We start from the raw sequence: 16810 nt of genomic DNA, 5'->3' as shown, positions 1-16810 counted from the left end.
TGTTCATGAATTCCCATAATTTGCCTCCCACTTATAAGTGAGAACATGTTCTCTTTGGTTTTCTCTTCCTTATAGTAGGAATTTTTATAACTGAAAAACAAAAGGGGTGTTTTAAAAATATATATTATCGTGTTGTACCATGATGCTTTGTTTAAAAATAATATTCAGAAAAATGAAATGAAATGAAAAGTTGTCATCATTTTTAATAACACATTTTGAATCTACCCTCAGGATCATGTTTTTAATATTATCTCTACTGTTAAGATTAAGAAACATGGTCCAGTAATTTTAATTAAGTAAACCTGCTTGTGGTTTGCCTTTTGAATTAAAAAAAGTACTTAAGAACGTTATTACTTCAAATTACTGATACAAGACAGAGGTGTGAGGTCATTCCTTAGACTTTTTCCTCACATCCAGAGTGAAAGGGAAATGGAAGCATGATGAGAATCAACCTCATTTGCCCATTTTGAGCTTAATAAGGCAGTTTTACACAGGTACTTAGGGCTCTCTTGTAGCTGCACTTGTCCTAATTAATGCTTGCCACCTACCATCCTGGGTTTAAAATGAAACCAAGAGAATCTCCTCTGGGGAGGAAAATAAAATTAAAGAAAAAAAAAGTCCCTCTGAAAGATTCAGTGATTCAGTGTGGGGACTTTATAAAATAATATAAAATGATTGAAAAATGTTTACATGGGTTTCAGTAATATGCTCACATTTATGTTATGTTTGCTGAATAATGAACAGAAATAAATGAGTGATTCCTTTTATGTATGATGCAAACATTCTGAGCAAGTCACATTTTAATTTCATACTTGATGCTTCAGCTTGTGCTGTGTTTTTAGTTAGTGCTGGCCTATTAAGCTGCTAATTTATCTACTGTTGTGAAGGCCTCTGGAAATGCTGCTCCATAAATAATAGAGCAGTGATCCATAACCACCTCCCACGTAACAGCATCAAGTCCACTGCAGCTAATAGGAATGAACTGCTGGTTGCTAGGTGCCAAAATGCTGCTTGCCTATTTAGGAAGTGATATAGTTTTGTCTCCCTGCTAAGATGACAAAACTGTAATTAGAGATTAATCAAGAGCTACATTAGTGCCACAGTTTCCTGCAGTCTGACTTTTGTTGCCCACCAGCAGTTAAGTGCATCTGCCTGTATTTACCAGTTCTCTGGAGATTTAGAAATTTATTGTCATATTTATAGGAACAGCTGCCGCGCAAGTTGTCAAATCATAAAGAACTAACTCAAGAGAATGCATGTAATTAACTACTCTGTCTTTAGTCTATTTATTTTTAAAATGAGACTTCATTTAAAAAGATTAAATAACATATTACATAACCAGCTATTTTTTTTTTTGTTCTTGGATTTCGTTATCTTTCATTAAAACATTTCTACCAACCATTTAGTGATTTATGCTGAATAAATAAGATCAATTCAAATATTAAAAAGAGAGACAAATACAAGCAGATATCAAAGAAAACTTGAATCTAGCGATTATTCTGGGGGCTGGGATGTCGGTATACATTAACATCACATAAAGTTGTATGCTACCACAGCTTTCTTGAGAAAAAAATAAAATGACTTTTTATAAAATTCACCTTCATTTAAGTTTCACTTGCTTTCCTTGGTAATTGGTTATATTTGATTTGGGACAAATTATTCCTCTTTCTCCATTATTTGCATCCATTGTACTTGAATGTCTTTCAAATGTGTTAGTATAGGGGATACATTAATCACCAGCATTTTTTTCTTGTAGAAAACCTGATACCCTTAGAGAATGGCTTCTTTGATTTAGTTGATTACTATAGCAAATATGTTTTCAAAATTAAGGCTTGAAATACTTGAAATCTTAGATGGCAAAGTTATGAACAATACTAAATCATGAATGTCTTAGCTTTTTCATTTTTATATTTAATATGCAATTTTCTTAAAACGAGGAATTAAATGTAAATTTTTTTTTATTGACTGTTGCAAAAAACAGTTATGAATGAAATATGGAAAATAATATTCTTATGAGTACACTTGAGAATATTGTATCCATATCACACACATATACACATGCTTAAGCATACTCATAGCATGTATATTATTTTGAACTTAAAAGAAATACAATAGATCCCATTTTGATTCTTCTAGTTTGCAGCAGAATTTTGGAATAGTTGCAATTCATTCCAACACTAATATGTTAATATAGAGTTATTGCCATTAAAGGCCAGGTGCCGTGTAATACTAACACCTGTATTACACGTAGTATTATATGCCTGTAATACTAACTCTTTGGGATACCAAGGTGGAGAATTGCTTGAGTCCAAGAGTTTAAAGCCAGCCTGGGCAACAAAGCCAGACCCTCATCTCTCCAAAAAAAAAAAAAAAAAAAAAAAAACAAAGGAAAAAAAATCACTAAAAATTAGCCAGGCATGGTGGGCGTGCATCTAGTACCAGCTACTAGGGTGGCTGAGGTGGGAGTTTCACTTGAGTCTAGAAGGTTGAGGCCCCGGTAAGCCATGATTGTGCCACTGCTCTCCTGCCTGGGTGACAGAGTGAGATCCTGTCTCAAAACACAAACAAACAAAAGAATTATTGCCATTAGAACTTGCAAATCCTTTAATCACATTACGAAACTAAAAACTACTTTCAACATAAATTGAGGTTTTATGCTCAGATTTCAAATCATATCACTCTATTTGAAGTACACAATACTCTTAGACACCCAATTCACTAATTTTGGGCTCCACAGGAAGAGTACGTAATTTTCTCAGAACGCTTCATACTTCATTCAATCTTCCTAAAAGTGAGGAAGGAAAACATTGTATTGTTATTGATGTAATTATTGTTTCTAAAATTCTATTGTGTGTACATATATACATAGATTCATATGCGTTCAAATATTTGTCAAAAATCTTGCCAAAATTCTTTAGACTTCTAATAAAAATATCATAAGATTGGTTACAGAACTGTTTGTGCTGAAGTATGTCGAAGTTTACTTTAGAGTTTGTATTTTTGTTTTTCCTTCAATTTACGTGACACACTGCTACATACCACAGAAAAATTTTATTTATAAATAAAAGATAAAATATAGAAAGCATTATTGTGTCTGTTACTGAACGAACACTGCAGAGACTGCATTGAGGGATTTACTAGATCAGCTCTGTTCACTACACTCTGACATGCAATCGGGTAGAAGTCTCTCTGCACTGTAGTCAACTGTAACACCGGTAATAGATAAAAATTCACCATTAAAAAAATCTGAAATCAGATTTTACTGATAATTGATATATATTGAATAGCATACTGTATTATTTGCAAAAATATGGCATTTTTCTAGTCAGAGGAGATTATTTTTGGAAATACCAGAGACATCATTGCAAATGTTATAATAATTTATGTAGCTAACATAGAAAGCAGTGGTTTTGAATAGAAAATGCCAATGTCCTTATGTGTATAAGTTCCTCCAAATTATTTACAATACATCAATGATAACAACAATACAACTTGTTATTTTTCTCTAAGGATGTAGTCTGACACAAACATTAAAAACTGAGAAATATCCATGAGCTTTGAATTATAAAATTACAGTGTCTTAGGGTAGGCTGAGGCTAAATATCTGATTGCACTTTTATATACGTACTTCAGTAATTTATTTATTAATGTAATGTGCTAAGTCATTTGTTTATTACTTTTCTATCAATGTTATAAAAGCTATATAAATATATTAACTACTGTAATTTAGTGGATTAGAGTAAGTGTCTCAGAACCAAAAAGCCTTAGATTCAGTGCCATTCTGTCACATTTTTGTTTGTGATCTCAGGCAAATTATTGTCTGTGCCTCGGTTTCTCAATCTGAATAGCGAATAGAAAATCTACCATATGAGGGAGGCCTTGAGAGTTATCTTATTTGAAACGTGAAATGTTAAGATTCTTGGCACATATTACTGCATCAAATATCTATTTTGGGAAATCAGGGAAACACAAAAATGGGTAGAGAAAACAATGAGATATGGTTTCACCACAAATATATTGCTAATAATATATTAATAGTTTTATATTTAGAATATACACATACAAATGTAGAGTGTGTGTATTTGTTTACAAAAAATTCAAATTATGCATTTAGACTTATATTCAGCTTTGTCTCTTTGTCCCATTTAATATATTCTGAGCATTTTTTAATGTGGTTAAATTACTTTTAAAAATCATTTTAATGAATGACAGTTTAGTAAACACGCATTTACCTAGTCTATCATTATTGATCATTAGATTGCTTACTATTATTATTATAAAAGCACTACAACAAACTTTTTGTACATATGCTTTTATTGGCCATCTCCTTACGATAGAATGCTAGTAACAATTATTATTAGAAAAAGACTACCAAAAAGTGAGGTCTGTAGGTTGGTGCAAAAGTAATTGCAGTTTTTGCCACGAAAAACTGCTGTTACTTTTGCACCAACCTAGTATTTTGTTTTCAAATTGCTTTCCCAAAAGACCATACTAATTTATACTTTGATAAGTACCTTGTGAAAGTCCTTGTCTCACCATACCAATATCTGTATTCAGAATTTTTTATATTTGCCAATTTTAAGGTATCTTTTAAAATTGTGAATTATTGGTGTTATAAAATCTTTATGTGCTTAGTAGCCATTTTTCTTTTCTTTTCTTTCTTTCTTTTTTTTTTTTTTTTTNCTTTTTTTTGAGACAGAGTCTCACTCTGTCACCCAGACTGGAGCACAGTTGCGCAATCTTGGCTCACTGCAACCTCAACCTCCCAGGTTCAAGCGATTCTCCTGCCTCACCCTCCCGAGTATCTGGGATTACAGGCGTGCACCACCACGCCCAGCTAATTTCTGTATTTTTAGTAGAGACGATTTTCACCATGTTGGCCAGGCTGAACTCAAACTCCTGACCTCAGGTGATCTGCCCACCTCAGCCTCCCAAAGTGCTGGGATTACAGGTGTGAGTGACCGTACCTGGCACATTTATGATTTTTTTTTTTAATCTCTAAAGTGCTTAAATAATTTTGATCACTTTTCCTATTGCAGAACTAATGCCTTACCTGACTTGAAAATGAGCTTTGGGTAATAGTGTTTGTTTTAAACATTGTATTTTATTTTATCATTTGTTTTATACATTCAATTATAAAATTATTGATACATTTAAAATATTTATTTGCATCTCGACATCTTTCCCTTTAGGAAGTCTACAGTGGTTCTATGCACATAGGAGCTCATCTTCCATCACTAAATATATTGATAATTATCGGTTATTTCTTCTAATCTTTTGAATAAAGTTAATTTTTACATCTGATATTTTAATTCACAAGTGCATTATTTCTAAAATATGTAAAAAGTCTAGTTTTTGTTGTTGTTGTTCCTGAGAAGCTAACCTAATACTTCTAAAATCATTTAGAGTTAAGCATTTATTTCTCCACTGATTTGTTATATAATATTTTATCATAGCCAAATGTTATGTGTGCTGAAGCCTATGTCTGATTAATCAGTCTGTTGAGCCTCCTAGTCATTCTTGCAACATCATTATACTGTTTAGATCTTTGTTAATAAATCTTAAAACTATAGAATTATTAAATTATTTCTAAAATTATTTTTTAGGCATTGGATCCCACTTATTCTTCCAAATTAGCTGTCAGTTCCCAAATAAATCCCATTAGTGTTTTGCTTGGAATTTTGTTAAAACCAAAATGTAATTTGGGAAAAAATAATATTCCTTATAAAATCTACACTTCCCACCAAACAATATGTTATGCCTTCTCTACACAGCTGCTTTCTAACATCACTGAATATTGTTTCTATTCTTAATGCTTTCTTCAAGCATTTTCTATGTGTTTGCCACCTTGATAAGTCTTGCATATTATCATTTAAAATTTTGTACTATCCCCACCAGGTGAATATTATCATTGTTATCACCATTGTGTAGATGAGAAAGTTGGGAATTATAGATATTAACCTTATTCAATCTCCCATGCCAGTTAGTGGCAGGGCATGTTCTTCTTAACTTTAAGCCTATAGACTCAACTATCATACCTGATATTTTAGGGGGCAGTCTGTGTCAGTTATTATAAGTAGTAATTTATGAAAGAATTTTTTAATCTGAAAATGTTACTCAGTACGAAATAACGCTCATTGCATTAATAAGTGCAATAGTTTGACGGTCTCTTCCCACTTGCCTTTTTGTATAAAAAAGAACAGTTTTCTGATAAAGTCATTATATTTATAATTATTTCAGTGGCTTTTTATGTTTGTCAGCCTTTTTACTTAGACCAGGACTATTCAATTTGAATTTATTGTAATATTACACAGATAAGACCAAGCAGAAAAAAAGGAGTAAATGCATTTTAATCTCTATCATTTTAAAAGCATTCAAGCATACATGATCAGATACCCAGTCAATTGCCATACCCAGAGGACATTTCAAAAGAAAGTTAAACAATTTCTCATCACAGTCTTGGCAAAACTCAACAGTGTCTAAGTTACTAGAGTAGCCTGTGAGGGTGACTCTTTTTTTAAATATTATTCCTTACTGCAGTACAGTTGATTTTCAGCCATATAATTATTTCCATCAAGGCTTTAATTTTAATTTGAATAATTTTGTCCTTCAAACTTCCCAGATCTCCAAATATGCATCATTAATTAATATGTCCTTAAGTTCAAAAATAATCTCTGACTACCATTCTTCAGGTTGAAATTAAGTACAATTCAGAATAAAACAACCACAATAACACTGCCAGGTTTGCACTTGCTATTTTATTCTTGTGTAAACTATACTCAGAAAATACTTTTTTTTTTTCTGGCTTAAATTTACAACTTGAATATGAGTTCTCAAATACTTTATTTTACTAATGTTTGAAAAAATCCACTAATGAACCTAGAAGCAATACATTGATTTAAATATATATTTTTATGGAGCAATTCACTTTTGCATCATTAATATACATTTTTAAACTTTTCCACTGCCTAAGCAAGTATTTATGTTTTAGAATTTCACTTTGTGTAGCTGAAATCTCAATGAGAAGTGACTTGCTTCTGAGTCTTTGTGTACATTGCTGAAGTGGTTTCAATTCTTTATATTTGAATCATGACACTGAGCTGCATTTTCTACTTTTGATCACAAGAGGAAAAGTGGTATCTATGGCAACAGAAAAGTAGAAGTGTGGTTCCTGACAGGGTTTTCATGTGACAGAAATGACAGCCATCTTTGTTAAGTAATACTATGTTAAGACGCTATCTTTTGTGTCAAATTTACTTTGATATCCAAAATTGGGGAATTACAACTTGAAAGAAAAAGATAGCTCACCAATTAAAGTGTATATTATAGAGTCTTTAGACTGCGTTTCTGTGACCTGCCTTTCAGTCCCGTGCTTTCATTTATACATCAGCATGGACTAGTGTTCCAAATTCATGATTAGGTAATTAAAAGATGTCAGCCTTCAGCCACGACCCAATCTATTTTATATAAAAGTGACTAAAATTGCAATATGAGGGGAATTTTGGCTTCTTTCTTACCCAATGTATTGTAAAAATGAAAAGTTCAAGCTATTCAAAAGTTGTGATTAGCAAAATCTAATTAATATTATCAGTGTCCTTTTCCCCGCCTTTTAAAAAAGAATGACCACTATTTTCCTGGACATCCTCCACACACGTACACACAAACACACCCCATAATATTTTATTAAAGGTTCCGTTAAGGTGGATTTTATGTGAAAAAGTTACACAACTCTTTGATGACATTATCTTATATTCACATTTTTGTGCCACAATCACCACCATCTGTCTGTAAGATGTTCTTTTCATCTTTTAAAATTTATACTGTTTACATACTAAATAATATCTGCCCTTTCTCCTAGTTTCCCAACCCCTTAGCAACCACCATTCATTTTTCTGTCTTTATGACTATTCCAGACATCTTACATAAATGGAACAATACAGTATTTGTCCTTTTGTGACTAGCTTATTTCACTTAGCATAATGTCCGGAAGGTTCACCCATGTGTCAGAATATCCTCCCTTTATATGGCTACATAATATTTAATTGTGTGTATAAACCACCATTTGTTTATCCATTCATTTATTGGTGGATACTTGGGCTTTGGCTGTTGTGAATGATGCGTCTATGAACATGGGTATATAAGTATCTCTTCAAGTCTCTGTTTTCAATTTTTTGGGTGTGTACCCAGAAGTGGAATTGCTGTATCATATGGTAATTTTGGTTTTTCACATTTTGTGGAATCATCAATTTTCCATAGATGCTGCACTATTTTATATTTCTACAAACAATGCATAAGTGATCAAATTTATCCATGTTTTTGCCAATACTTGTTTTCCATAACACTACAGTTTATAATGTAACTCAATATTTGAGAATGATGTAATAGTTGATTAGGAGGCCTCTGATATCAAAGTTCTTAGTAATATGTAAAAGATTTTTTCAAAAGCCAGATCTATATGACACTGAGCAGTATTTAACTTCTTTGGATTTCAAGTTTGCTATGGATAAATAAGGATAATAGCACATACTGTTGGAATATACCTTTGTGAGAGAAAAATGGGATATTGCATTTTTTTATTGCATTTTAGGTTTTGGGGTACATGTGAAGAACATGCAAGATTGTTACATAGGTACACACATGGCAGTGTGATTTGCTGCCTTCCTCCCCATCACCTATATCTGGCATTTCTCCCCATTCTATCTCTCCCCAACTCTACACCCCCCGCTGTCCCTCCCCTATTTCCCCATGACAGACACCAGTGTGTGATGCTCCCCTCCCTGTGTCCATGTGTTCTCATTGTTCAACATGCACCTATGAGTGAGAACATGCGCTGTTTGATTTTCTGTTCTTGTGTCAGTTTGCTGAGAATGATGGTTTCCGGGTTCATCCATGTCCCTACAAAGGACATGAACTCAACATTTTTGATGGCTGCATAGTAGTCCATGGTGTATATGTGCCACATTTTCCCTGTCCAGTCTATCATCGATGGGCATTTGGGTTGGTTTCAGGTCTTTGCTATTGTAAACAGTGCTGCAATGAACATTCCTGTGGATGTGTCCTTATAGTAGAACGATTTATAATCCTTTGGATATATATCCAGTAATGGAATTGCTGGGTCAAATGCAATTTCTATTTCTAGGTCCTTGAGAAATCACCACACTGTCTTCCACAATGGTTGAACTAATTTACACTCCCACCAACAGTGTAAAAGTGTTCCTATTTCTCCACATCATCTCCAGCATCTGTTCTCTCCAGATTTTTTAATGGTCGCCATTCCAACTGGCGTGACGTGGTATCTCAATGTAGTTTTGATTTGCATTTCTCTAATGACCAGTGATGATGAGCATATTTTCATGTTTGTTGGCCTTATGTATGTCTTCTTTAGTAAAGTGTCTGTTCATGTCCTTTGCCCATTTTTGAATGGCTTTGATTGTTTTTTTCTTGTAAATCTGTTTTAGTTCTTTGTAGATTCTGGATATTAGCCCTTTGTCAGATGGGTAAACTGCAAAAATTTTTCCCATTCTGTTGGTTGCCGATTCACTCTAATGACTGTTTCTTTTGCTGTGCAGAAGCTGTGGAGTTTGATTAGGTCCCATTTGTCTATTTTGGCTTTTGTTGTCAATGCTTTTGGTGTTTTGGTCATGAAGTCCTTGCCTATGCCTATGTCCTAAATGGTTTTGCCTAGATTTCTTCTAAGGTTTTTATGGTGTTAGGTCTTATGTTTAAGTCTTTAATCCATCTGGAGTTAATTTTAGTGTAAGGTGTCAGGAAGGGGTCCAGTTTCTGCTTTCTGCACATGGCTAGTCAGTTTTCCCAACACCATTTACTAAACAGGGACTCCTTTCCTCATTGCTTGTTTTTGTCAGGTTTGTCAAAGATCGAATTGTTGTAGATGGGTTGTGTTGCCTCTGAGGCCTCTGTTCTGTTCCATTGGTCTATATCTCTGTTTTGGGGGATATTGCATTTAAAATACTTAGTACAATGATTGTAATTTATTTCGCCTTCAATATCAGTTACGTATAACTGTAATTTTACCCAATGACACAACTAGATATTATAATTTTTTACAAAATGAATTTCAGAGAGGTTGAGTAAGTAGCCCAATGTCATGGACCCAATAAATAGAGGAAAAAATTAAAAAAGGATTCAAACTCTGTGGCCAAAGGTGATATCCTTGGTCTACTAGGCTTATAATTCTGTAAGTGAAGGCAAAAGAGAAGATTAATGTATGAAGATCTCAGTTTCACATAATAGGAAACCAGGAAGAATAATTATACTTCATTTAACTCATTCAAATCCTTCTATGTTTCAAAGCTCCAGCTTCTCCATCACCCTTGCCACGAGGACTTAACAGTCAATCTCTCACTTACAGATTTATTTCCCATTTTCTATATCATTCCTTGTATTCAAGTCACTCATCAAATATTTGTTATTTTTGTGTGTGTTTTTATCTTCTACTTTACTAGATTCTTAAGAACAGAAAATACTGAATATATTTTATTCTTCTCTAATTCTTTACTTTTTAAGTAACAGCTTTATTGATTAAACTATATATAATAATTTGCTGGTAATAATATTTGACCGATCTTAATAAAACCCTGCTGTTTTAATAGTATTTGCATATAGTTTTAAAAAAATCACTTAGTAAAAGGAATGTTTAAGTTTAGAGAGTTTTACTGATTATCCTTTCTCTCCCTAGATTGACATTAGATGAGACAAATATGATTATTTCACTTATACGCAGAATTTCATACCTACAGAGGCCAAGTTAATTTAGTGACTTGAGTAGCAATGAGACAAGTTTTGCTTTCCTAAGATCAATTTTTCAATGTTCCATTTACACTAAATTGCTCTTCATGTTGAAACTGTGCCCATATTGCAAGTTTGAATGTCTTACCTTATTTAAAGTAATCTGTTCTGAAATAGTGTTTCTTAAGGCTTAATTTGTAGTGTGTGTGTTTGTGTGTGTGTGTGTGTGTGTGTGGTATGTGTGTGTGTCTGTGTGTTTCAGGGACTTACCACTGTAAAACTGGATAAGCTCTGAAATTAAATGAACTTGGATTAAAGTATCGAATATTCTAATATTCTCCAATACTTCTAGCTATGTTATCTTTGAAAAATTGAGAAAGCTTCAATAAATTTCATTTTAATTACATAGAAAATGAGACTAATTCTATCCATAGAATTGAAAAGCATCGAAGTGATAACACATGCAAAATATTCAGGACAATGTCAAACATATAATAAGCTCAAAATAAATGTTAGTAATTAAAATAGTTTTAATGGTTGTTCTGAAGTAGCATTTTAATCTAAATCTAGATATCTACCACTGTGGTTTGGATTGTATTAGCATAATTTAAACTCCAATTCTTTAAATGAATCATATAATTTTGCTAGAAAAATGAATGTTTATAGTTTTGCTATCACAATATCGCTGTTACTCCTACTGCTACTACTTGGTTTCCCCATGTTGATGGCAACAAACTGCCCTCAAATAATAGAGGCAGTATTTGAGAAAAAAGTCACGTAAAAAGCTAGCATGGTAACCACAGAACAAGTGAAGAGGTTTTGTGGCAACTGAGAACCCAACAACCATGATCCAATGTAGGCCTATACAAATGCTAAAATCAGGCATAGCTAAAACACAAATGGTGGAGGTCACTTATGACTCAAAGTATATGAAGCAAAAGATTATCCTCATCACATAAACATTGACTTTGACTTTTCTGAAGATATTAATGCATGTTTTTATTACTTATGAATTTTAAGATTTATAAATGATTAAAAAATACGTGTTATATAATTAAAGCAGAAACTATAGATTTAAACTACACCAACTTCTTAAGGATTATTTGCTAATAAGAGTCTGCACTTTATGAGTAATACATAAAATATTTCTTTTTCCCCCACTGGAGAAAAAATATCAAAGTAGAAAACATCTATAAACTGCCCTTTTAAAATACTTACAGATTAAGCTATGCCTTAAGCTGTTGTTATCTGAAGAAGAATGGTTGAAAAATCTTTTTGACAATGGCAGCATTTTGCATTAATAATTATTTGAAATAATGGATTAGGAAGTAGAATTTACTCTTAAATAATTGAGTCCCACCAATATAAGATATAGATAGACTCTGATAGATTATCCAGAATATTAGGCAGATTTAACATAAGAAAAATTAACTAGTCAGACAACATAAGAAAAAAGGTATTATAAATTTTTACAGAGAGAATCACTCTAACAAATATAGAACTCAGAGTTGTATTTTATAATTGATGGCAACAACTCTGCTACTTTAACAAAGTATTAAATTATATGTCAGAAATTTGTAAGAAATCTAATTCAACCACACATAATATAAGATTTTTTATAATACATAGAGTTTCTTAATTAAGTGTGAAGAAAACAGAATATTTAAAACTGAACTGTAGGCATATGATATTTAAAATAATACTGAAAACCAGTACAGATTAGTTTCAGCATTGAATTAGGTGGCATTTCATTTAAGTGCCACAGAGTTTACAAGTGTTCTATTGAGATTTTGGCTCATGTATTATTCTACTGGGAAGAATGAAGAAGTCAAAATTAGTTTTTTAAAAGTGATTTTTAAAGTGAAAAAGTTCCAGTGGATTAAAGAATATTTGTAAAGTTGTAACTTCTTTGGTCACTTGGGATCAAACACAAAATCCAGAAGACAGCTGCACAGCACAGATAAACAATTTTGTTCTCCACAATTACCTTGATTGTAGATAATCTAATTTGCTCTCTCTCTCTCTCTCTCTCTCTCTCTCTCTCTGTGTGTGTGTGTGTGTGTGTGTGTACCTAATCTTATATAAAGGTTGATGCCTTTGGTGGCTGAATTAGGCCAAAATACAAAAGACAAAATAGCTAATAAGTAAGAAACATTATCAAGATTTTAAATCCACAATTGTACTCTAGTTCTCCAAACCCAAGCTTTGATGAAAATTGTTTATTGCATGGCTAAATGCTTATCCTGAGGGCATCTTCTGGGCTTTGAAGATTTTACCATAGTCTTAGAAATAAAAAATTGAGCAAATTGCAGTGCTTTTCTGTAATTTTGTAAAACAGGATGTTTCAAGATAAATTATACCAGTGGACTATATCTGTTTTGTACCACAAAACACATGTAAAATACCTGTAATTTAGTCATTTCATGGCATGCATGAAAAAGGTAATAAACACAAACACAGACATCCTAGTTTGCAGACATGCAGTCTTCACAAGTTAGAAAGATCTCAGGCTTACTAAATATCAAAGATGAAATCTGTACTGCACACCAAACTACCGAAAATTGCCTTCAAATTTAAGGTGCAATTTATTTCAAATGGGGTAAAGTTGTAGCTGGAAGCATTGAAGCAGACAGAGCTACACCTAGATTTATTATTTCACATTTACGATACAAACCCACATACACGTACATACAAACAATGTATGCCTCAAATGATGTTCTTTAATATTTAGTTTTTAATGGCTTAATTTTAGTATTTAATTTATATCAAAAATCTTTATTTCAAAGCATATTTTGATCTTCAGAAGTTTCTAAATTCTAGGTTTCCTTAAAATACTTTTGGGTTTTTGTAAACATTTATTTAGAATAAATTTTGTTTATGCCGTTAAATTATAAGGCTCTCTTATTCCTTGTAGTAAACTAATTCAATGGCAATACCTTTTATAAGTTGGAAAAAAAATTTTCTTTTTCAGTTTACTAATAGTGATTCTGGTCTCATTTTCTTAAGAAATATCTGCAACCTCAGACATAACAGGCATGCAAAAAATGATATCTCCAGTAAAGCTAAATAACTGCAATATTTAGGTTTCATTTAATTTTCTTATTATGATAAATGTTCTATTTTTTTTAAAAAACACATGAAACAATTCTGTCATGCTCAGTTGCCTAAGTTGTGAAGCAGAGATTCAGTATTGTCAATACTATTTTCTTATTTCAGCAACAAATACATCAAAATATGTGAAAAGGGTCACAATGATAATATGTGTGCAGTTTCAATGTGGGAATCATAATATGCTAGCGCATTGAACTGGATCCTAGGAAAACAAACTTTTTGTCTTCTACCTGTTCAAAAGTCTAAATTAACTTGGTCATTCCATTGATCTCTAAGTATGAGAATTCTAAGTAACATTGTGAAAATAGCATTTGTCTTGCCTATGCCAATTAAGGGAAAGACAAGAATCAGTAAAACTCACTGGTGGGTGAGAATAAAGTTAAGAGTAATAACATACATACAAGAGTAGAAGAGTTTTTATTCACAAGTGAAAATGATAGAGACTTCAGGTTAGAGTCAATTTTATGGTACACTTTCTGAACATTTTGTATTCTTCTTGTGACCTTGTCTACTTCTGTTCAAAGGTTTTGCCTTTCCTTAACTACCTTATGTTTATTGCCATGGTTCTTATGGTAGCCTGAGAAGAGCTTCTTTACATGTAATGTACTGCCACACGGCCAGCTTCACGGACTTGTGACCTGTGATGTTGGACAGGGCCTGTCATTTAAAAGGGCTTTTTGCTTGGTTTAATGTTGATATTGTTTTGAAATTTTTGATAATATACTTTTTAAACTTGTATTTTGTAAGTGAAATTCAATGGGACAAAGGAATATGCAGATGAGCAGAAGAGGTACACATATTGTGCTTGTCTGCAGCAATTCTTGATATGTTATTTGTACATATAAGCACAGCCTTGTAGGGAACACATAATTTGTGGGAGCTCAGTGAATTTCGGAGTATGAAGTAAGCATGTTGCATTTTGGGGTCACTAACAAGAGATCATCTTTTCTGCCTTTTGAACCAGGACTTCCTTTGAATGCAGAAAGTAACCCAAATGACCCTATCATACTCCTTTTCTTGTGTTACCTCCTTATATTTGTCAACTACTTACGTTGAAAATGATGACATAGAAGGAATGAGAAAGATACCATAACCCATAGTTTCTTTTCCTTTCAGTTATTTCTTACTCATTGGTAGAATGAGTGTGTATCAAGTAGAATAAAACCAGTTTAGATCTGTGCAGCTATTTTTGCTGTTTTGTTTAGAATAAATTACGTATGCAAGCACAAGCTAAGAAATAAAAATAGTGTAATTTTGGTAATTCTACACATAAGTTAAATGCTCTTATCTTTGCAGTTAAAACTGGTGTTGCACAGTATAAAGATGAATGGCAAAGTCCACACTAATAATTTTGTTTTTAATTTTTCTTTAATTATAATAACATAATAGAGCAAAATACACTATGGCAAGTTGAGAGAAAGTCTGTGGAAGAAATAGAAACTTTATGTTTAATACTTTAATAGTATTTGTCATGTTTTTTGAACACATGATCCAAAATTTTAACTTATTGTTGGGTCTTACAAATTATGTAACTGGCCCTGCATTTCTAAGTTACTGAAAATATGCTTTGAGTTCCTACAACGTGTCTACTCGTAGTTCCAAGCACCTCTGGGGATGGGGAAACAAAGTATTTTATAAACCCTCATTTTATCCTTATAATAATAATCTTGAAATTTAGGTGATAATATCCTTGTTTACCAGATGAAGAAAATGAAGCCAATGTCACAAAACAGGTAAAAGTCAAAGCCCGAATTTAGTCTTAAATCTATCTGACTTCAATTCCCATACTTCTTCTACTATCTACAGTGACCAAATGATTGACCATACAAACTAGGACACTTTTGACAGTGAAATGGGATGATATTAATAAATATTCCAGGACTATTGTCGTAAACTGGCTGTATGAGGCAGACCACAGTGTGTGATCATGTAGGCTGCCATTAGATTTATCTTTTGTTATTCCCATTATAGCTGTAGGAGGGCTGGTCCTATTGAACACTTGATAGATGATCCATAAATTATCTGCTGAAAGAACAATGTTTTTCCTAGAATATCCTAGGAATCATAAGATGATTCTAGGTGATGTCCTAGAATATCACCTAGAATAATAAAGTGAAGGTTTTTCTAGATATAAAATAATAATCAGGTTAAATAAGTATATAAATTGAAAAAATTAAATGGATTTGTATTATATTTGATTTTCATTTGATGCTTGATAAACTTTAGATATTACTTCAAACAATATATCAGATTACAAAACAAAATTAAAAACTAAAACGTTCTAGTTTTCAGGTGTTCACAAGTTTTAGAATATCATTGCCTGAAAAGTTTGTTATAGAATTTTGTTTTCTTTTGGGAGGTTAACTTTTATCTGATTCTATGCCAATACAGTAGTACAAAACCAAGTGCAGATTTGTCATTTAGTTGGGGGAATTTAATCCACACTAGACTGAGAGAGAAAAGTTTTGGAATACTTAGGACACTTAAATCATTGAAGAGCAAATCCCGCATCCTTGTCTCATTATGAATTTTGTTTTAATTTGATACTTTATCACTTTCAGACAGAACATAGCTTGTCTAATTCATCATTGTATTCTATATAGTAATCAGTGTGGAGTTTAGGGCAAAAGCAGAGCTCTATCAATATGTATTAATAACGTTAGATATCAGGACATTTAAGAAAGCTATGAACACAGTTCTAAGAGCCATTTTAGGGCCGGGTGCGGTGGCTCACGCCTGTAATCCCAGCACTTTGGGAGGCCGAGGCGGGTTGTTCACGAGGTCAACAGATCGAGAGCATCCTGGTCAACATGGTGAAACCCCATCTCTACTAAAACTACAAAAAATGAGCTGGGCATGGTGGCGGGTGCCTGTAATCCCAGCTACTCAGGAGGCTGAGGCAGGAGAATTGCCTGAACCCAGGAGGCGGAGGTTGCGGTGAGCCGAGATC

Source organism: Cebus imitator, unplaced genomic scaffold (assembly GCF_001604975.1).
Source record: "Cebus imitator isolate Cc_AM_T3 unplaced genomic scaffold, Cebus_imitator-1.0 Scaffold80, whole genome shotgun sequence".
NCBI classification, from domain to species: Eukaryota; Metazoa; Chordata; class Mammalia; order Primates; family Cebidae; genus Cebus; species Cebus imitator.
The sequence above is the reverse complement of the archived record's forward strand: the minus strand, read 5'-3'. Positions refer to the sequence as shown.